Genomic DNA, 23428 nt, shown 5'->3' on the forward strand with positions numbered 1-23428 from the left:
GCACTGTGGGTTGCTCCCATCTATTTAAACTGGTATAACTACCGTCATGAAAGTATCCCCAGGAACAGACCTCTTTACTAGACAGAACATTTTGTATCAAAACCTTTTACAGCAACATTGCTCACCAGCTCCTGATATTACAAGAGAATATAGGATGGATGGTTACTTGAAATTTAAAGCTTTTTCACTGGTCAAGAGAAAAACAACTCCTGTATAAAGATTGTGTTTTATCTAAAATCCTTCTACTCCCACTGTTTTGATCTACGAAGTACAAATGAGTCAACGACAGAGCTAGGGAACAGCAATGGGTGTTGGCTTCTAATTTAAAAAATCATAATAAAGAAATATATCAAAAGCCATGACAACAGTGAAGCTTTATTAAAGGCAAAAATTAAGGCATGTTTCTGAAGGATCGTATTTGAATTCCCCACCTCCCAAAAGGGTTGCAAAGATTAGTATGTAGAGTGCTTGAACATGTGAAAGGGCAATCGGGACTCATAGTAGAGATGATATCTTTTATTAGACCAACAAGATTTCTGCAAAAAAAAAAAAAAATCTTTAATTGAATGTGGGAAGTATGATATTATTGGATGATCTAAAATGTATAAATAATATACGAACATTCCTCCATCTCCCGAGAAAAAGTAGTGTATTACAAGCAAACTGTGCGTGTAAATAGGCAATAAAAGCCACTAAGTCAAGTGAGTACTGAGTGTATAGAATATTTTCAACAGCTTGTAATTTTTCAAAATTCTGATTTTGTGCTCTTAATTCAGCATGTAAAAAAGTGGATGCGCTTCACACAGATGCAATAAAACAGTGAAATAAACAGTAAGGTCCAGATGTAGGTTTTTTCCCTTTAATGGGGAAACTCAATTTTGCTACTCCAGATGACAAATTCAGTTCCGATGCTCACAGACACCTGTCAGAGCCCACTTAACAGCTTTCATTCATGACCAGCAGCACAATAAATATCCAACGTTTGACCTTTAACATGTTTTGAAACAACTAAAACACGAGAACATTGTCTGTACAAAGAGTACCTCCAGATTAATCCCAAAAGGTCCTCCCATGGAACGAGAAAAATATTGTTCCAAGAAGTGGAAAACAAAACTGGAAAACTTGATGTGAAACTACTCAGATTAAAAACAGGCAATTTTATTTTGTACCTCCACGAAGCTCTCCAATTCCACTCAACGTAATTACAGACACCTTGCTACTTACAAATCTCCTCACACACTGCATAAAGGAATACAATTTTTGGCTGTCCAAATTACAAGAGACTGTAATGCACAAAAGCAATAAACACAGGCTCTGCCAGCAATCAGATAACACTTATCGTAAACAATGGCTTTTGCAAAGTATTACTTTTGAAACAGGTTCAGCTACTACTTCTTAAAAGATCTGGTTATCCTTGTTTTTCTGTGGTGTTCCCAGCAGTTGGCCAAGGCAAGATAAACTGTTTAACCAGGAGTGTTGTAGAAATAGGGCTAGTTTTGCATAAAAACACAAAAATATAACAGTCAATGCTAACTCAAGAGATTTGAGACACGTTTTCAGTTTGGGAAATCGTTTTCCCCACCTTCCCATACCTCCAGAGGTTTGCAACATCTAATACCCAGTGCTTCTTCATTACTGATTGCCCCTACCTGAGTATCTTCCACGGTGCACCGTGTGAAGATGAGTGGCATTACAGCCAACCGCTGTCACAGGTCACAGCACAGAGTTGGATCCAGGCCTTGTCACCAGTTGTAACAACAGCCACAACCAGACCTTCACTTTCTACTGGGAGAATCACTGGAAGAACATCACAGTCCAGTTCCCTTGCTATTTTTTTCCACCGGAAGAAATTTCTTCCAATATAAATAAACGTCTGCATGCAGCAACGGCTGCAGACAAATCTGGGGTATGCCAAGCTGGAAGCAATTTACTTTCCTGAGTTGCTAGGTAAACACCACTTCCATCCAAGCGCCTGGAAAGGACAGACAAACATGTTGCAAAAATATTCTCAGCGACTCAGTTTCCTGTAGAGCTGCAAAATGTGAGGTGGCCTCAGTACCTGGAGCAGCCCTATAAGCAAGTAGAACAGCAGAGCGGACAGGGGAAAGTACAGCAATTTGAGTGTTTTATCACAGCACAGACACTCCAGCTTAGGCTAGGTCACTACAAGAAGCCTGCAGTGAAAATGCAAAGGGACCAGGAAGAGAGGAACAGTCACAACCCTCCAGTCAGGATTCACATAACAGCTTTGTTGGTTCCAGCTCATCTCCTAGCTCTAGAAAGATCGGAAGAGCTGGGGAGCAACCAGCTTTCCATATACATGTAATAGTTCTCTTGCAGAAAGCTCCTTCCTTCTCCCTCATAGTGGAGATGCCTTTACAGGACAATGGTTGCATCATGCTGTTACACTGCAGAACTGGAAGTTATAGCTAGAGTGACCATACATCCCAGTATATCTAAGACATGGTATAGTATAGCTAGGACCCAGTATACCTAGGATGACCATAGGTTGGCCAGGACACTTCACGATTCTGTAGCCCAGTCCCAGCCGGTTGGTTAAAAGTCCCAGACCAGAGGACAGCAGGGAGGCGGTGCAGTACGGTGCGCCAGGCAGGCACCGCTGCTCCTGTGCAGGAGCAAGGCAGGCGGACTGGAGCAGGCGCCACCCGGCCTGCACGTGACACGTCCTTGTTTCCGCACAGCAGCAGCGGTGCTGGCCTGGTGCACCGTGCCACTCTGCCTCTCCACCTGACTCTGGCCCAGGACTTTTGACCGACTGGGCTCCTGCAGCGTCCCAGCCAAACGGGGACTTACAGTCACCCTAAGTATAGCTGCATTACTGCAGGGCTGCACACGGGCAAATAAGCTGTGCTCCTTAAGGCTTAAATGCACATCACTTCACTGGTACATTTATTTTGCTTTCAGGTCATTAGCTCATGTGGCAGGTTCTCACAAGGCGCTGCCTTGCACCACATAAACCATGGCTCTTCAACGGCCCATCATTAGTTTCCGCTAAGACAGTTTTACCATTAACGTCAATGGCCTACAATTTGGCCCTTAATGAAGTAGCAGCAGATCTATCAGAAAGATAAGATATATTTCAATTTGATTGTGGTAGCTGTTGTAGGTATGATGTAGCTGTAATGGTCCAGGAAATATGTGAGAGGCAAGGATTTTTGTGGGAGATAACAGTTGGTCCAATAAAAGACATTACTCACAAAAATCCTTTTAATTTGATTGTTTTCCTCTTTACATCTTTGACCTTCAATGCATTATAGTTATTTTTTTCAGATAAAAGTAAAATAGAGAGAACATAGCATAGATTAACCAAAAAAAAAAAAAGCAAGTTAATGGAATGTTAAAATTGAGAATTTAAATGCACAAGTCAGGAAACAAAGCTGTAATTCCCATAACAATTGTAACTCAACCCCCTTACGCATATGCAGAATTTGTACTGCTGTATAGGCTGAGAAATTTACGCTTTAACATACGTTTGGTTTGACAGAGTTACAGTTACTGTGGGAACAGTAACTCTGAATGTCCTGGCTTTTGTACATTAAATTCACAACCATAATGTGGCATTAATGGTTTTCTACATTGAATTCCCTTGGTTTTGAAATGAAGGAATGAAAAGGAATAAAGGAATGAAATCAGACACCAAAATAAACAGGTGTGAGTTTTGCTGCTTTTCAATGGACCATTTTTACAAATTTTGCATATTTCTCTGCATCTTACACTTATCTCTATCTTTAAGATCAGATATTGAAATAACCATAGCTGCATTTATATCTGACATGCATAGACCCAACAGTGCATAATTAGGGCCTGACATGTTAAAAATTTAGTGAAACCTCACATGTATGTTATGAGAATTTCACACACTTACCAAACTGCTCCAAATCACTCAAACGGGCACTTGGTGTTCCAGAAATAGATTTTGTAATGAACAGGGCTTTGACTTTAAGCCAGTCTGCACTACTCCAATAATTTATACAAATGTATCGAGAAAGGAATTTTCACTCTTTTGTCGGGATCCAAGTTGACAATACTGGTATGGTTATTTCTACGTGTCCATTTTGCCAGGTTTCTTCTGCAATGACCTATGCTTAGTTTATACTATTCATTCATTCTCTGACTTTTGTAATAGAGGAAATAAGCAGCACTCTTTCTGAACTGAAGCAAGTTCTCTTAATGAAGTGGTCCTTTCCCTTAGCTTGGCAGTTTTACTTGTACATCATATGGGAACATTGCACTTAAGCCCCTCCCTGGGTAACATTCATACAGGTTGGTTTCCAAATGTGAAGAGCCCATACTCCAATAGTTCAACTGAATGCAAACAATTGCTTCAGGAAGATACAGATTCATTTCTTAAGAGGTGAAGGGCCTAAAGACATTGCATCTGAGGTAGTCAAAAAATGAAATTCGAAATCTTTGTTCTTCCAAGATTAAGGCCATTGAAAAAAAGAATACATATACTTTTATGTATTTTAGGTAAGATATACTTAACTCTCCTGTAAAATTTGTAAGGTTAAGGGTCAAAGAGGATGATGTTGTCTAACTGTTGTCCCGCAATCTTCTATTTCAGACTGTAAGAACTGATTTTAGGGATTGAGCGTGTCAAATGACATACAAATTTGTACTTCCCAGGCTCAAGAAAGAAAGCAAAATTCACAGTGCTGTTCACTGGTCAGTCCACCTTCGTCTGCTGGAAAACAGCCCTGTTAGGTACTAGGAAAAGCTTCCAGGTAGACCCGTAAGTGGTTTTTCCCAGTGACAGTGTATTACAATTCTTTAGCCCACAGCTGAAAAATGAAGGGAGGATCACACTAAGTCTGCTTGTGGTGGACAAGTCCTTAAGGCCACTGCAGGCTATCTGAAGTCCCAACTAGTACAACATTTGAGTTCCTAACAAGCTTAAACAGCCTACTCCAGCATACACTGCCTATGCCAGAAAGAACTATTTCAGCCAAGTTGTGCATTAATGTTCTTTAATCAGACACTGCTGCATGGCAGCTTTCCATCTCACAGACCTCCTAGAAGAGGTAATCCATAGTATGTCTTGGCTAGCATCAAATATCCACGTCAAAACTAATCAAGGAAATAATATTCAAATCACGAGCGTAACAACTGCAGTTAAGCAGCCCTAACAGAAAAGGAGCGATATATATTGCACAAGTAAGGCTTTTTCGTTGCCCCATTATGTAATCCCTTTTTAAGGCATTTATTAGGTGCTTACAGCTCCCATTAACATTAAATAAGCATGCAATCAATACTTAGTAAAACAAAGAAATCTCCTTCCAGTTAAATAAAATCCAAATAAAAGGAAAATGTGCCATAACAAAACAAACCCTATAATCTGATCTGTTTTCCCAGCCATGCATCCATACACAATTGGCAGGCCACAGATGGGAAACAATTTCTTGAAATACAAAGGCAGAACATTACCAAATATGAAAATGGGAAGCTTCTGGTACAATGGTAGACTTAGAAACACATCAGAGAGATGGCCAATTTCAGCTCTGCGAAAGGCTAATTCAGCTAATCAGTGTTGAGGCCTATGAATTTCTTTCTTTCTTCTTTTTTTTAATTTTATTTAAGTGTAAGCCACAATATTGATGATTAAGCACAGACATTAATATTGTGGCCATCACTATACCATCTGATTGCAGATTGTGCAACGTATCAATCTTATCTAAAATAATCATCACATATAAATTATGGCCATGCACTGCTTCGACATTAACTGGATCCGTTCCTGAAGCTCCCCATAGGGCAACATAACCCTAAATTCCCCTCCTCCCCCCTCCAAATTAGAATAAATAGGCCAAGGACACATTTAAGCTGTCAGAGTAAGGCTTTCTGTCCTGCTTATGGCACAGTTTTTATCTGTAATTATAGTTTCCAGGGGCAGAAATGTTTTGCTTATAAACACCAATCCATAGTGATATTTTAAGTGATAGGCTATCATATGTGGGGCTGTGTCTAATATGATAGTTTTTCTTAACCCAGAATACAGAAGAGAGAGAGAAAGAGCGAGAGGGGGAAAAAATTGCCTGCAATCACACTGTTACACTGTGCACAGTTTATGGCTGGCATGCATCCAGTTTGTGGTTGTGATAAGAAATGTGTAATCCTATTATACAGAGAGGAGCCGGAATGTACAAATAGGTCTTGGAAATGGGAACTTCTCCTGTAAAATTATTCTCTCTCACCATAATAGTTCTGGAAGTAGGTCTAGACAGTAACTCTTCACTAGTCTCCCCACTGTTAAAGAAAAGTTAGCTGTCAAAATAATTTATCACACAAACTGGTATCTTATACCAGAAAAACAGCAGTACTGCATGTTTACGTACAAGGGGGATGTTAATTAAAACAGCAACTAAAAGCCACCGTACAGCAGCATGAAAAGAGTGTATTGTCCTGCAAGAGGGAGAGAGCCAGGTTTGGGAATGGTTTGCCTTGTGGCAATGCCACCACATGCTGAGAGATCATCACATCTCCCAAGCTAAGCAGGGTTGACGTGGTTCAGCTCCTCAAAAAAACAGGACAGCTACATTACCAGTCTATGAGCTATAGGAGTTGGTGCTCCTGGCTCTCCTGCTTTCATTTCCCTTTTCAAGCAATACTGAACCAGGTTTCCAGCCTGAGGACTGGACAGAGACCTCAGATTCTGCACAGTTCTGTTGAAGAGAGATCCCTTGGCACTTCTGTGAGGTTGAAGACGGCGTTGTGGGGTCAATTCTTATTTTTTGTACCGGAATTCCTGGATAATTTCAGCCTGCCTAATTAAATTTCTCCTTCCCCCATTTGCTTCATTCCCTGATATGTTTGTATCATTGTGGTTCAGATGCAGGAAAGCACTTGTACACCCTTAACTATAGGTACAAACTTACCTCCCATTCATGCCAACTTATACTAAAGTTACACCGCATTGTAAAGTGGTGTCTTGAAAGAAAATGGATTCCTAATTTAGGTCCCAGATGCTGATAAGGTGCTATACTACATGTAAGAGTTGGCTGTATTATAGAGGTCACTATGACATTATGTTGACAGGTTAGTTACCAACAGGCAGTACTGTAAATTCCCCCAGGATAAATGGGATCTTAAAGTGAGCAATATCAAATGGTACCCAGGCATAGACAAGGGTCTCGGATGTGTTACTGGTGTGAGAGACTAGGTATGTCTACACTGCACTCACAGCAAGCATCAATTAGGTGTAGAAGCAGGGCAAAGCAAACTTGTGCTGTGCTTCGTGGTGTCACAACTGAACTGTGACCAGCAGCTGAAATCACTAGCTTAAAAGCTACTTTGACTCTCTACATCATAGTGCAGTGTCTAAACGCTCTTGAAGAGTAAGGGAAGATGCAAGTAGTAAATGTGACCCTCCTGGACAGCAGTAACAAGGGCCATATTCAGATTTAGTGGCTTAACCCCAATTTTCTGAATCTGGCTTGACCACTACCCTAAAAATGGGGAAAAATATGTTTTTTTTTTTAATCTTCCTCCCTCCCTGTCCTGCCCAGGGCCATGCCTACCTTTGAGTCAAGCAGCCATTACAGATAGGTGGTGCGATACAGAGGCACCCTGTGCTAGGGGAAGGGTTAGAGGCCCCTGCGGGCCACAAAGCCCTATCAGGGAGCTCCCTGAAAGATGCTGAGCTGTTCTCCAGCTCGGACACAAGGTGGTGCTGCTCTATGTGTCCGCCACTGCTTCCGCCCCTTCTCATTCCATGATGGGTCTTCAGTCAAGCTCAGTTTAAGTTTTTTTTACAGCCAGCTCTACTTTTCTTTATGGATAAGCATAAATAGCATTTCTTTAATTACTTTTTATGGATTTTCCATAAATTTAGGGACAGCTGGCAGCCCTGCCTTCCAGCATCCCTCAAGGAGCAAAATTCACAAGTAGGCAGTATTGACCTTCAGGGTGATAGGAGGAATCAAAGGAGGAAAATAAAGAGGATGCCTTAAAACAGCTTTGAAGTCAAGAGGCTGCATAATTAAAACAATGGCAACAAAACATATTCTGAGCTACATAAAGTCCTAAGTTACTCACATGCACAAAACATCAGCTGAATTCAGTGGAACAATTTGGGCATGTAATCAAAATTTAACCTACTCAGTAGCTAAATTAGAAAAGTAATTTCTTTACCGTAAGTTTATTTCAAAAGTCAAATTATGAGCTTGCATTGTCCTTGAAACCCGAGCACAGGAAAATACAGATAGTGAGAAAATTCAATCAAATAAATAACCTAGTGTTAAATGTCACTGGTTCCAAGTGTCAAACAAAAAAAGTCAGGAAATGTAAGCTTCTCAGTTGAAATCCATTGTATTAAAAACAATATTATGTAGAGACGAGGAATACATGTGCATCACAATCTTATTACTGAAATGGTTCATTAATGAAAAGACTTTTCCATATTTCATTTCCTTCGTTAAAAAAAAGAAGAGCATTCCCCCACCTTAATTTACAAAATTATACCGATCTTATCTGACAAAAGCACATTTTCTGATCTAGGTGGAGTCTATTTCAAAGTTATGTAAAAGAAGGGGTGGGTTGGGGTGATCAGAAAACTTGCTTTTATGAGGTGTACAATAATGCATATAACAAAGAACTCTGTAAAACAGCATGATTTATAATAGCTGCATATCAGTGTATATTACACAAGTGAAACCGAGTGGAACAAAAGGACAAACAAAGAGGGAGAAAGATTATTAAAAAAAAAACAACTTCAAAGCAAAACAGTAACAGTATTGGAAATTCCAATCATCCAAAACACGTGATTTTTAAATACCTAAATCATGAGACAAGCTTTAAAAAAAATTAATCAAGAAATGAACACATATTTTAAAAAATTTCCTTCACATGGCTGTTTTTGCCACATATCAGATCTTTTTCTCCACATCTGAAGGCTAGAAACTTGTATTCTTTTCTTAAAAAAACCCCAAAAGCTTGAGGCTCTAACATAGGTATGGTACTCCATCAGTTTAGGCTCCTGAGAAACACCAAATAAAAAAGGTGAGAAGCTGGCAACACTGCTAATACTTGCAGGACAGCTAAGGGAAACAGCATTTTAGTATAGAAGGAAACAATTCGTGACTCAGGCTTCCAGTTATTGACACACTTTTGTACCCTCCCTGTCCCCACTGCTCAGTGAAGTCAATGGGAGTCTTCCAGTGTTGAGCTAATTGCAAGATCAATGAACATACCTGTCCCCACTAAACCTTAGGTGGCTTATTGCACAATTAGAAAATTAAGCCTCCTAACACAGTTTTTGGGGGGCAGGAGGAAAAAGGGATAGGCATGGCAAGGAAGAAACCCAATGGCGTGCATGATAAGCAGGCCTCCCTTTCACCGCTGGAGTATGTCTGGAAACCAGTCTACCCTTTTATACGTAATATTGTTAATGCGACTGGTTCTTGCTCTACTGGATTACACATTTTAGGTCCCAAAGCTCCCGAAGGATTGATGCGGGGCGAGTCATAAGCCCAAGTTGATTCTAAATGAAATCAAGAGATCATTAATCAATTACAGAGACCTGCCCATATGCAAACCTTTTCAAGATCCAGTCATACCCAATGATACAGCTCCAACATCCAATATAGATAGGAAGTTCTAAACTGAACAGCACAGCAGACCACACAAAAGGGAGGCCAGGGGAGCAAAACCTGAAGTTGTCAAAACAGGAAGGTAGGGCGTTACAACACAGTGGAGAAGCAGAGCCAAGTGGCAAAATCCGAGAGGAAAACGGGTAGAGAAGAGTTGAGTGAGCCGCAGATTACAGAAGCATGGAATGGAACAGGAGGAAAAGGGAGTTGGACAGAGTTTGAAGAATGAAGGTGCAAGCACTGACAAAAGGAAGAAGATGCAAGTACTGAGGATTTGGAAGCAGAAATGCCTCCTTCCCTTGACATGCGCCTCTGGGGACAATTCAGTGTGGGAAGCGGGCAAGGAGGAGAGCTGGCCATTTGAGAAGGCAGCAGCAGAGATGGCCTTAGGTGTGCATGCATGCATATGCATGCAAAATCCTGATGCCCAGCTTATAAATGAAAGCTCCTACATAAATTCATCTATGGTAACTGTATTCATATTAATGAGTGAGCCAGTTATTAAAAATAACCTTTAAAAAAAAATCAGCAGAGATTAGTATTACAGTAACTAATTATCCTCTGACGGTTGTTTGGGGTTTGCAAGAAATGAGCTGCCAGTGTTAAGCCCAATTACTACTTCAGCGTTAGTTCATGAAGATCCAAAGGGATAACTGACTGACCCAGAGGAACGGCCAAGGAATGACCCACATGTGGCTGACTCACATGACTGAAACACAGGGTTGCAGCAGCACAGCAAGGCTCACAGGGCTGCTATTCATCATTTTGGACCAGTTCTGTGAAGGACCCCTTGTGGAGCTCCTGATTTTTCATGAGTCTGGTGGGAGGGTTTTTCCTCCTGTTTTCTACTTTGAACCAGAGACTCATGAAAGCAGCTGATCCCCATACCAGGCACAGCATCATGAAGGGCTCATATATTTCATCAGTTAAAAATTATATAAAATAAAAGGGGACAGAGCCCTTCAAGGTTATACTCTTAAGATGCATCAACCAAGAGCATCACATACCACAGGATACTGGCACTGCCAGGCAGATGGCTCTAAACGAAGGGAACATTTTTTCCATCTAAGCTTGTCCTTGGCTCAGAGAGGCAGGACCTTAGTTCAGTAATACCTCAACTGTACTTTTCATTGGTCCGAAGGACCGATAGTGATAAGGTCGTTTCAAAAGGAATTGCCACTTTGGAGAAAGAGGGGGAGATCTATTGCTCGTTTTTGCACCGAAAAAGTCACAGTGCCATGTGTCTTGCATGAGGTGGATCCTGCGCAAATTACCCATCTTAGAAACTCGTGATCAACTCATGCTATAAAGATGAATAAATAATAGCATTTATTGCTTAAAGTCTGCTCTTTCAAAAATCTTTCCATTTAAGGTAAATCCTAATGTCTGTGCAGACAATTCTGCATCTCCTTTTACTTGCAGATGAGCAAAGACAAACAGCTGAAGGGTTGATTTCATCCTCACACGAGAGGAGATCTTTCTCCCCCTCCCATACCACCTGAAGGGGAGGTCTGGTGGTTTACGGCACTTGCACTGGACAACGCACTTTAAATTATTATACTTGTTTTTTCAGCAGTTGGTTTAAATACTAGTAGAAACTCACCTTTTCCCAGGTCGTTCTTCAAGTTTCTCCCAAAATTTCCTGCTCTCCCAGGATTTCCCATTACTCCAGGCATCAGTGACATTCTTTAAGCTATGCAGAAATGCAAACCCCTACACACAGGCTGGCAGGTTACAGGACTTGGTAAAGGCTCTTTAACTGAATCCCATTAAGGATGGGAAAGAAGCCCCTGATCACACCCTATTCTTTGGCCCCTGTAAAAGGACAAAAAGATACTTCCAGACCAGCTGTCCGTTTTCACAGGTACACAACCCACATCCCGTTCCACACTGCAAGTTCTTTTAAGTGATTTGGTGTTCAGTTTAAATGGTTTGTTTTTGATACGGCCCGCACAGTTAAAGCAGGATGTAACCATCCCTCATGATCAACAATAAACTGGGAAGTTAAGCTGGTTAGGAATGATAATTCCAATTCCTTTTAAAGCTTTTATTCCTTCTGTACCAAATATATGTTTGATTTCACAAAGATACATGCTGCAAAGACTGTTTACTTAACTTTTATTCCATACAGCACGCTGTAAAAAATTGTTTGAATAACCACAGAATTATAGGTTATGCAATGAGTAACACCAGACATCACTATGCCTGGAAAGCCTAAAGACAGACAAAAGAATCAAACTCTGACATTACTTATAATGTATTTTTTCCTTTCTCTTTTATGATTTGTTCCGTTTCTTATCTCTTGTTCTGTATGCATGTATTTTGATCTCTGTATTACTTTAAAGAAAGGAGAAAAAGTGAAACAAGAAAGAAAAAAAAAAGAGGCACATAGTAAGTAATGGGCACTGTGGTAAATACTTAGATAGATTTTGTGAAACAGTGGGGAAAAGTAAAATTGTATTCACATTTGAAAGAGCAAATAAAATAAGGGATAAAGAAAAAGAACCCAAAATGCCAAAAATAACTAAACACAAGTTTTCTATTGACCAATTATTATTTTAGCAATTCATAAGAACAATACATATATGTATATAAATGAGAGAGAAAGAGAAAGAGGATAAAAGAAAGGAAGACATACAGGAACAACTTCAGATAAAAGACCCATGGAAGAAAGGTGCTTGCTCTCTTAGAAAGATAAAAGAAGGAGGAATACCACTGAAAAGAAAATGCTGCTGAAATCAATGTACAGACTTAGGGCAAAAACAGTTAAAACAAGGACTGACAAAACGTGTACGCTCAACTTCCACCAAGACAATGCATCGGTTCTATCAACGTTAGACTCCCAATACAATTTTCCTATTGTTTATTGTTTTGGTTAATTGAATTAAAGAGGGTCCAGAGGATTATTATATTGTCAGAGGATTATTATCCTGGCAAAAGGATACTTCTACAGATAATTATGATGGCAGCTTGCCAGTTCTCTTATGGTCATTATATCCTGCTTCTTCCTGTGCATTGTAGTTAAAGGAAGGAAGAATAAATGAATCTCATAGTAACTGCCATTAGAAACTTGACATTTTCCAACTCTGTCCATGCGGCAGCATCTAATATTCCAGAGTTGTTTCCTATTCTGAAGGCAGCTGGCAACTAGTGGCTATGAAATGGCAAGTGTTATGGTTCTGCTAACATGAGCACAATCAGCAGAGCAGTGGAACCTGCCTTCACAGTATGCTGGGAAAGGAGCAGTGATCTTAAGGTTAAAGCACGAGGCTGCAATGCAGTGGTGCTATCTATTCCCTGGCTGTCTGCTCTCTCCCCATAAACTTCCTGGGGAACAAGAATAATTCCCTACTTCACAGATAGGCATAGGAAGGGTAAATCTATAAATATCTGAACACCAGTCTTGATGGAGCCTGGTTATCTAGATACCATAAGTTGCAATAAGTGCTATTATTTAGGGCCATATTGAGCAAAGCATTTCAGTTCCAAAGTTTTGGCCTCTAAATCTCTCTTCAGAAACAAAGAGTTTCTCACATGAGGCTCACCTGAAGTGACTTTGGACTTTGGCAATATTCCTTATATTGTGGATGAAAAACAAAACCTCCACCCCATTGATCTAGACTTGATTATTAGTACTACAGATCTGGACCAAATGACGGTTCAAGTGCTGAGATTACATACCTGTGTGAGCACGCCGACATTTCAAGACAAGGGAGTTTTGGTGTTGCATATGACTTTATACCTGAACACTCGACATTTTGGCCCCATGTGGCCTTGTCCAAGCAGATGGGGTACTGTACAAAAGGATAGTAAGAAATGGGACCTCCCTCAGAGACCTTACAAACTAAATAGTTAAGACAAAAGGTGATGTGGGGAAATGGAGGTCCTGAGAGATCATATGATCTGCCCAAGATCACACAGGAGCTCAGTGGAAGGATTGGGCATACAATCCAGGGGTATAATACTACTTCTAAATAATTTAAGAAGACTCCTTGATTTTAGTGGGTCAGGATTGGTAATGTCCTATTAGATAATACTGCCTCTCACTGAATACCCCGTTTTAAACACCGAATAAAATCTGTGCGCAACCGCTCGGGAGAAGGATGGTTCAGTGGCAAGACAGCTAGTCTCAGTTGTGGGAGACCTGAACCCTTCCTACTCTTCCACAAATATCCTTTGCGACTCTGGGCCAGTCGCTTGAAGCCAATAGGAGTTAGGCACCTTTGAAAATCCCACTATGCTCTCATCTATATTTTCACACACACACACACACACACACACACACACACACACACACACACACACACACAGAGTACCTTTGAAAAACAGGAGTTTTATTCTCTTTACCTTGGTTTCCCATCTTTACAATATGGGGGACAGCTGTTCTGTGATTCATGGGGGTGAAGTGAGGATAAATGCATTAAATATTGGTGGGCACTTAGATATAAGCAGAGTGGTGGTTAGACCGTACTTCAAGATTTTAAGTATTAGAAGTATACTATCTAAGAGCAGATTTCTTTGGTGATTAGAATATTTCAGACCTGGGGGCTGCTAAATTGTGTCTGTGGCTGGTTACAGGGTGCTCTCTCTGCATGTCTGCAGGCCACAGAAATCAAACAACTGAGAAGAGGGCCTTAAAAAGAGCTGAAGTCACCAGTAGGATTATTTTTTCAAAAAGTTCAAAATGCTAAGACTCTATAAAGCACTCTCTGACACTTCTCTCCATATAGGCAATTGCTGTAGCTGCCACAAGAGTGTGAAGTGATTATGAATGACAGGAAAGGTAGGTGCGCGAGACATCCTCCTAAAATAGCACAGTCCACACTCTGGAAGCTTGAGAACCCCTACTTCAGACAGGTCTTAGACATATTTTATTTGAAATCCATCCACACATCATTATTCAAAGATCTACTGTTAGCCAGCTATAATTAAAATTAATCATTCACAATTATTTTCATGGCCGTGTTTAAAACGGAGACATTGGCAGCTCGTTGAATCCTCAAAGCTGACAGACCTTGAAATAGATTTTTGGGCTGGTACAATGAGTCCCAAGGTTTCTAGAAGCTAAAACTCTGCTTGCATACCTATGCACTTTCCAAGTTATGCACCAGTGTTCAGATGTCTACATTGGCTCCTGCAGCAATACAAACACCCAAATCATACTGATAAGGTGAACATAAATTTGGTAGATAAATACATTTCAGGTTGAACTTTGCCAAGAAATGCAATGACTCAAAATTGTTATTTTGTGCCTGAGGTTCACAAGAATGGATCCTAAATGTTCTGCATTTGAGGAATCCTGATTCCTGTTAAACTCAGCCTCCTTCCCCCAACAGCTAAGCTTTTTATCACTATCTTTTTCCCTTTTATCTTTACCCTGCTGTAGTAATGCTACTGCCATTGGTAGGAGCCCTGGTACATAATGGCTGTAGATTGTCAATTGTCAAGTTAGCAAAATACTGAGCAAGTTATTTGTGGGGCAAGAAGAATGAAGTTCTTGCAATAAGGGATATAAGCCTTTGGACTGTCACCACATGTAACATTTCCTTAAACAAGTGTTGTCTACAGCTACGTCCACTCATTGCTTTGTAATATTCACATTGATTGACCCTGTCAACTGTGATCAATTGTATCCGTTTAAATTACCATAAAAAACCCAGCATGTATATAAGTAACAGAGCCAAAATTTATAGCAGACTAAGATCAAATCCAATGCAGAGATAAATCAAAGAATCATAGAAAATTATGGTTGGAAGAAGGACCTCAGGTTCTAGTCCAACTCCCTGCCACCACCTCTGGGCAACCTGTTCCAGTGTTTTGCTACCCTTCTCATCATAAAGTTATTCTTAATATCTAACCTAAACTTCCCTTGCTGCAACTTGAAACCATTGTTCCTTGTTCTGTCACCTGTCACCAGCTTCATCTTCTTTTGAACCCCCCTTCAGGTAGTTGAAGGCTGCTATTAAATCCCCTCTCAGTCTTCTCTACTCCAAACTAAATAAGCCCAGTTCCTTCAGCCTGTCCTCACAAGTCATGTCCCCTAGTCCCCTAACCATTTCCGTTGCCCTCTTCTGGACTCTCTTCAATTTTTCCACATCCTTTCTGTAGTGGGGAGTGGAGGACCAAAAACTGAACACGTTACTCCAGATGTGGCCTCGCCAGTGCTGAATAGAGGAGAAGAATCACTTCTCTCAAACTGCTGGTGACACTCCTACGAATGCAGCCAAGTATGTTGTTAGCCTTCTTCCCAACAAATGTGCAAACCTGTACCTAATGCATCACAGATCTTTAGGCATTAGCCTGTATTAGGCCTTCTCATCCCTATCCACCATAATATTGATTTTTACAGTATATATTGTAGAAAATAATTTCTCACCAGATGGATAAAAGCAGGAGCACAGTAATGGGTGCATCAGTCCGACATGCCTGTTGTGTAGTTGGAACTCAAAGCTGGGGCTGAAAGAGGAAGGTAATGGAAGAACCAATTTCTTTTATATTAATCAAGTTTCAACATGATTTTCTGTTGTGAGACTTCAAAGGAACAGATATTCCCACTTTGTTAAAGTAGAGAAATGCTTGATAAGTAGGTTTTCCCTTTCATCTTCAGAATCTAGAGCTCTTTTTCTATACTCTACATAGGTGGTATGCAGTGTGTAAAACACCTGGATGAAACAATGAATGCAGAGAAAATAAGATAGCATGGGTAGAGATGCTTTCAATCTTATTTAAGCTATCCAAGAGTCTTGGGGAACCTGAGCAAGAAAAGATTAAGGGAAATTATTTCAAAAGCACGTAGGTCACATAGGAATTTAGGTCTCAGAAACCAAATGAGATTTAGGGGTTCTGAAACTTTGACCCTACCATGCGATGTGTTTTCTCAGAGTTATTCTGCCTTTTTAGCAATTTGTTCTCCCCTCCATTGTTGTTTTCAGCTGTATACTAGAATTTACCCCCTTTGTGAAGTGAAGGATGGGAAGCAGACAGGTTTTAATCCTGACTTTCAACCTTCACAGTTGCTTCCTTGTCCTTCCCTCTTTTGGGGGTTAAATCCCAAATTAAATTATTTAAAAGTCCTCTTCCACTGACGCACACAGTAAATATTTCAGCATTAGGACTCTGAACGTTCGTGTCTCTTCCACCAACAGGTGGGATACTAGCACCTCATTTCTATGCCATCCTGTATACTGCACACATAGCAACTAAGGAGGCTTGTCTAGATGGAGAGTTAATCCTGGTTCTAAAGTTACAGTTTCCCCAGCTCAGCTCTCACTTCATCTTCTCCTTTCACAGCTGCAACTGCTTGCTATTCAGGGTAGTAAGAGGGTTCGTTGCCCCCACCCCCTGCCGAGCTTCTACCGAGGGCCAGACAGAGCCGCAGGTTTTCCTCTGCAGGAGGCTGACTGAAGTTGGATTCTGGGCTGCAGCAGGCCGTACCTTTCAACCTCTGAAAAAGTTGATCTGTAAAAGCGATTTAAAAAAAAAAAAAAAAATGCAAAAAACAAACCATGCAGCAATGAACTAACTAAACAGCATGGCAGTTCCATCTTAGCACAGGCTGCTGTGACTTCTCCAGTGTAGATTTCCGGAGTGATCAGATCTCAAAGTTCGTATTTACTAATTTTTTTTCCATTCTTGTACGACCCCATCAGGAACCTTGGATAACTACTCAGGTGCCTCGTCTCCTCTGAACTCTACACTGAGCCTTTATAGAGGAAAGGGGAACACAGAGACATATTATAGGAGGGCAGGGAGGTGTGCATGCATGCTTGGTTTGGGAGAGAAATGGGCTATCGTGACTGTGTGCTCAAGATGCGGTAACTCTGGCCTGTTTTTCAGAAACAGGAGACCCCAGAACTTTTCAAAAGAAACTTCAAGTGCTCAAAACCCGTGTAGGGGAAAGTAAAATGACCCAACTTTGGGTACCCACAGATGGACACCCAACATCTGTGGGCAGTTGAACACTTTAACTGATTTTCAGTTGACAGCATGCACTGCAAACTGTGGCTCCGAACAGAGATACTAATGTAGAGATTTAGTGTCCAATGTCCCGTTCTTCCCACTAGGGAGCCTGTGCTGGTAGCAACAAGTTAAGGTCACTGTGTGTTTAAACAGTACTACATGTTGGAAAGCTGATTAAAAAACAAGAATGAATTTCAGTCCCAACCTTCATTTTGATCTGCAGACAGCTTTGCATTTTTCTCCTTTTTAAAACCTGAAACGCCATCAGAGGTAACACTGCTATGCCAGGAACAAAAAAATTACACATTGATTTGGGAAGAGTTGTATCTGACAACAAAGGCAGAAGAAACATTCAGGAAAAACTGCCAGCAACATCAACTCTGATTACACAGAAATGCAATTCCTTATTCCGGGTTTAATTTCTCTTTGCTGTTATTTTCGGTGCATCTTGAAAACAATTTAAGAGAATGGCATTCTGTCACCAGTCTGTGACTCTGCCGTGCTCTCTCTTTCTGTACGTCTCTCTCTCTCTCATCAAATGTAAATTCAGAACAGCCCCTTTAGCTATTTTATACACCTACACAAATTTCCATGAAAAAAAAAAAAAGATATATAATAGCAGCTTCTTTACTCTTAGTTCATCTAGGTAGTTCAACATGACTGAGAAAAGAAAAAAACCTCTTTTGCTCCTGGGTGGACAAACATGCACAGAACATTTGCCAGAATCAAAAGATATTTGTTGGGAGCTGGATGGATTTGACAGCTGTCTTATCTTTCCTAGTACACTAAACAGCCTTTATAACCTAATAGCATTAGCTTACTAAAAGATATATTAATAGGTGGGTTGGGGGTGGGGGGACTGCCACCAAAGAAGCACATCTTGCTACTAATCATAAATGCAGGTAGAAAGTGAGCTCCTTCCTTCCATACAAGAGAGACTATTTTTCGCTTTTGTTGCATTCATCATATACAAAATAATCTCATACTAATCGCTGCATTTATCAGCCTCTGACAAGGAAAAGGAAAAAGAAAAACAACCCAAGAACTGCCACAACATCTTACAGTTGACAATTTCAAAGTGATAAATATAATTGCTGGTCTCAGACTGCTAGAAGGATTAGTTTAGCTGTAAAACAAGAAGTGCGGTTAACAGTTGGTGTTGGGTCTGGTGTTAGGATTAGTAAACACTGCTAATCGTAAGAAATGTAAAAGATTAGGAGATTCTGGCTGCCAGAAAAGTTTTCAAGCACATGTCAGTGTTGAAATTCATTTTGGGATTAAAATTCCAAGAGTCTAAAAAAAGGTGGAATATTAAAGCAGCAGCCGGTTTCACTTGGGTTGTCCACAACCCTTTCCTGAGGATTAGAGGGGCTGATTTTTCATCTCCTTAAAGTCATACTGTTTTTCACACTGCAGGATCCTAAAGCGGTTTCTATAATGGCTCAGGCAACCAGCACTTGCACTGAAATACCCAGGAATTAATTACTGTAATATAAAATACTGGGGTTAGGGGAAGAGAGAGTCTGGTTACCAGGAGCTAGACTAACATGGCATGGTAACTGCATGTCACAGTGCTTTTAAAAGGGAAGATAATATAAAGCACCATGGGTTTTCCACCTAGTTGTAAGAACAGAGTGAACTTTACTGTGCTAGTTATACATGTTCTGCCTACAGCAGGAGTTGCTCAGACAGCTGTTCCAGCATTAGCAAAAGGCTAAGTCTAAGGCTGAACTCTGAATGATTAATTTTGTGGAAAAGTTAAATTTTGTAAAACTTGACCACCTCTAACTACAGCAGTAAGCAACAGGATTTCCCGATTTACTTTGTTTTCAGCATGGAAGCGGCTATCTCCAAGGGCTGCAACTTCACTACCATGAATGCTTCGCAGAGAACAACATGCAGAAATCTTGTCAATCAGCAACATGGCATCTCAAGGGAAATGGAGACGCATCACACCACTTTATGTCATCTGTCGCTGTCATAAGCCCAAGGCTTTCTTCCTCATTACTTCCATCCCACCCTTTTTCAGGGATTTGGGCGAGGTCTGGAGATGACAGAGAATGACAATCTTAACCTGTTGCCCACCCCCTCTTCTCCCCCAGCCTACCAACTTTCCACCTCACCCTCTGAGCAGGCATTGTAGGACCTTCCAAGGCAATCTACTACTTTGTAGACCCATTCCTCCACCTTTTCGTATAGGAGTGGGAGGAGAAGGGCACTCCGAGGATGTTGTCTGCAAGTTACATCTGGGTGGTGCTGGCCAGACTTGAGCCAAGACTAATAATGATTTTTTAGCACTCATTCCACTAAAGTGATCCTGGTGCATCCAGCTGCATTTTAAGATAAAGTGTCATAATTATGCCTCCCTCCTTCCCTAAAATGAAATTTTTTTCCCAGGAATTTGTAGCAGAAGCAGAAATCACCAACTTACAAGAGTTATAAAACAGTCATATTAAATAATAGAGGTGAAAGCACTGTGTATGATTTTTGCAAAAGTCTTTTCAGAAGAACAGATAAATTTATTCGCTGCATTATGGAACAGTTTGCGAAAACAAGATCATACAATGTACAGTGTCTCTATTTAAATTGTTTCATTTCTATTCATGAGCACTCTGATTAGATACACTGAAAGTATCATCAGTAGGAAATAAATAATTCTGCCAAATTAATAGTTGTCGATTTTTTACCTGCAAATGTAAGTAGCATCTCATTCACGCTAAATAAAGCTGCTATAATTTGAATGCATGGATCATGTTGGTTCAAGCCTATGAAGCATATTGATAGTTATTCGTCTGCATTTTCTTAATATTAAAAACATGTTCTTCCAACATAACAAAAAAGTTATGTAGTCAGTTCAGCCTGGGTGAGAGATTCTTGGATATGAAAGGTTTACTAGATGACACTAGGTTTTGGGGGGCTTTTTTGCTTCTACAAAGAGGTTGCTATAAATACAGAGCTTAGTTTGAAAGAGGGGCGGGGGGGACTTCGGGAGACATAAACTTTCTTTTCCAAAAAGAACTTGTCCTAAGCTCATGAAAAATATACTTCTGACAAACAAGTTGTCCTAGGAATGCAACAGACAGCATGAATTATTACCTATGTCATTAGACCCCCACCAAAACGGCTTCCTATACTGCCAACCCTACAACCTACTCCACTTGAATGCAAAGGGGAAAGGATAAATTCACCAATTTATTTATTCCCACAAACACGTCATAACATAGAAGTACTCGGCAGAGAACCCACCTAACACTGAACACGTAAATAACCAAGCTCCAAACGCATTTTATTGAACTCCTGTATCCTTTAGATAAATATCACAGAATGATGAATGCCGTATTTATGTTAGACTCTTCCCCCACCCCTACAAAACCCTCTCTCCATCCCCGAGGAATTCATCTGATTTAGATCAACAATGAAATATTCTCCAAAAATCAAATATAATTTCCAGAACATTCCAGAAAATTAATGCACACCTGCATATCTTCTGATCAGCATGTTTGCAAAGCAGCCAAACGATACACAGAGTCACTCTTAGCTATTGCAGGCAAGATAAATCAAGGAAGTGCTGAGCTTAGGTGCAATTTAACAGTTATTAGCAAACAGGAGTAATTTGACAAAGAAGAAAGATAACTGACAAAAATCTCAGCGAAGAGTAACAGATTTTGGAAGCCCATTTGCACATAAATTAGGAAGAAATATCATTCTTGCATTAGGAACTGATGAAGAACAACCTGCATATTTTCAAATCCTAATATATTCGAAAATGTTATCCTCTATAGCCTGCGTACATCCTTTGATTCAAAGCTGATAATCCCGTATCAGGCAGTAGCTAAATGGTGACTTGTCAGCCTTGATTTAAATGGTGAAGGCCTGCAGTTGTGTAATGATGCAAAGCCATTGCCAAAAGTACCAGAATCATTTGAGCAGGATTCGCTGTAGGATAAACCTTTGTTTTTGCCATTTTAAATATCTACAGAGCATAACAAGGTCATGTTATACCTCGCTTTTCGAGGCTTAGTAGCACAAACATCTCCACGCTCATCCAGCATACTTCGCTAGTTCCGACTTCTCATAAATCAAATACACAACCAATCATCTTTTTATATTAGATATTAATGGCAATTCCATTATTCAAATTTAGCCTGTGTAGATTTATCAGTCATAGGGATGTAAAACAGTTCTGACTGGCTTATGACTAAGCAATGGAAGATTCTAATCTTGCTACGATCCGCCCACTATAACTTTACTGCAGCCAAAGATGAGGGATTCTGCATCTTCCAATTTATCTGGGCTGTATAGAAAGCAGTTTTTTAATTCCTATAACCGGTGAAAGATTAGAAATCCTTTTGCATGCTTAAAAGACTGTATCTCTTCAGAGACACCCAATGTAAATGCCTTTGCTCACATATCAGTAAGCAGAAATGCAGTCTTTGGCATGTAACAATTAAAGGTTCTTATCATTATACCGTACCAACCTCTCTCAGAGAAGCACGAAGATGGCTTTACAAATTGTCTAATTTTCTGCTTAAAGCTGAATTTTCACATTCAGTACAAAATAATATAAAAGTGTAAAATATGTATATGTTTACAACATCTACCAAGCTCTAATCCAAAAAACAGACAAAACAATTTAGCTATGATTTAAGTAGCTCAAAGTGGTCTCCCACTGGCTTTCTTCTTTCCCTCCCCTTTCTGCACTCCCTCAACTCCATGAACATAGAAACATGGAAACTAAAAGCATTTATGTTTAAATAATTCATCTTTTTACAGTCACATCTAATGATGCACTAAAGTTCATCTACAGTGCTAGTCAGATTTAGCTGATTCAAATGGTATTTTAAACACTGTTCTGTATAGCCGGTCACAAAAGGTTTATAGGAAACATTGAACAGCTGTGTTTATAGAGCAGGTTCTGACATATCATGTGATGAAATTCTACCTAGTCTTAAAAGTGGACAGCTGAGAATAACACGCTGCCAGCCATCTCCTGCCCATGTCATACTAATCTGCAAAAGTGTGCTTGCACAAAGAGGTTTCTTGCATGAGGAATTCTTCAGTGGAGAATAGGTAGATTAGTGCAATTTTTTGTTAAATTCCCAAAGGGTGGGTAGACTTGCTGTGTCAAATGTTGATTTACCTTGGGCAGTCTGGGTTCCTGGAATTGCTGATCTGATTCCAGGCCAGGGGTGGGCAATTTGGGCCGGAGGGCCACTTAGGGAGTTTGGGTGAGCTGTTGCAGAGGGGAAAAAGGGGTGCTGACCCAGTCTGTGACAGCTCACCCAAACTCCCTAAGTGGCCCTCCGGCCCAAATAATTGGCCATCCCTGGGCAGAGAGAACAAAGGTTAGGGGAACCTAACCTTTGTTCTCCACTTCTCCTTGTACCCCTTTCCCCTACCCCGAGTCCCCAGCAAGCAGCTGGGTTGGTGTCGTGCTGTATTCCCGGGCCCTGGCTCGAGCCACATGGATGCACCTGGCGCAGATCCTGCCCAACTTGGTTACGTGCCGGCCAGTTGGGGTAGGGGAGGAGCTGTTCCAGCTGCATCCACATGGCACAGCGTGAAGTGGCGTGTGGGACCACAGCCCAGATACCCCACAGCTCCTGGCCCTCTTCCCCCTGCATCCCTTCCCCCGCAAGCGGGGAGACCCTTACCTGAGCTTTGAGTCACTGGGAGCGAGCACAGGGTCGGAGCAGATAGCCTCACCAGTCCCCCAGCCCCAGTGCCCCCTGCCTTAAAGCTTACACTGGGGGACTGGACAGGGCAAGGTGGCCGGGGAGGGGAGTGGTTGATGCTGTGGCCGTCTGGCCTGGGGAACGGCGAGAAGCACTGAAGGTCAGGACAGCTGCAGACCAGGTACAATT

At 40.8% G+C, this 23428-nt stretch overlaps 1 protein-coding gene across 3 annotated transcripts in view; it reads right to left on the reverse strand.

The window, feature by feature from the left end:
- The window catches only part of KLHL29 (kelch like family member 29), a 556676-nt gene that overhangs the window by 439158 nt on the left and 94090 nt on the right, over nt 1-23428 (reverse strand). The gene's annotated exons all lie outside the window — the stretch shown is intronic.

This window comes from Alligator mississippiensis, chromosome 1, assembly GCF_030867095.1.
Source record: "Alligator mississippiensis isolate rAllMis1 chromosome 1, rAllMis1, whole genome shotgun sequence".
NCBI classification, from domain to species: domain Eukaryota; kingdom Metazoa; phylum Chordata; order Crocodylia; family Alligatoridae; genus Alligator; species Alligator mississippiensis.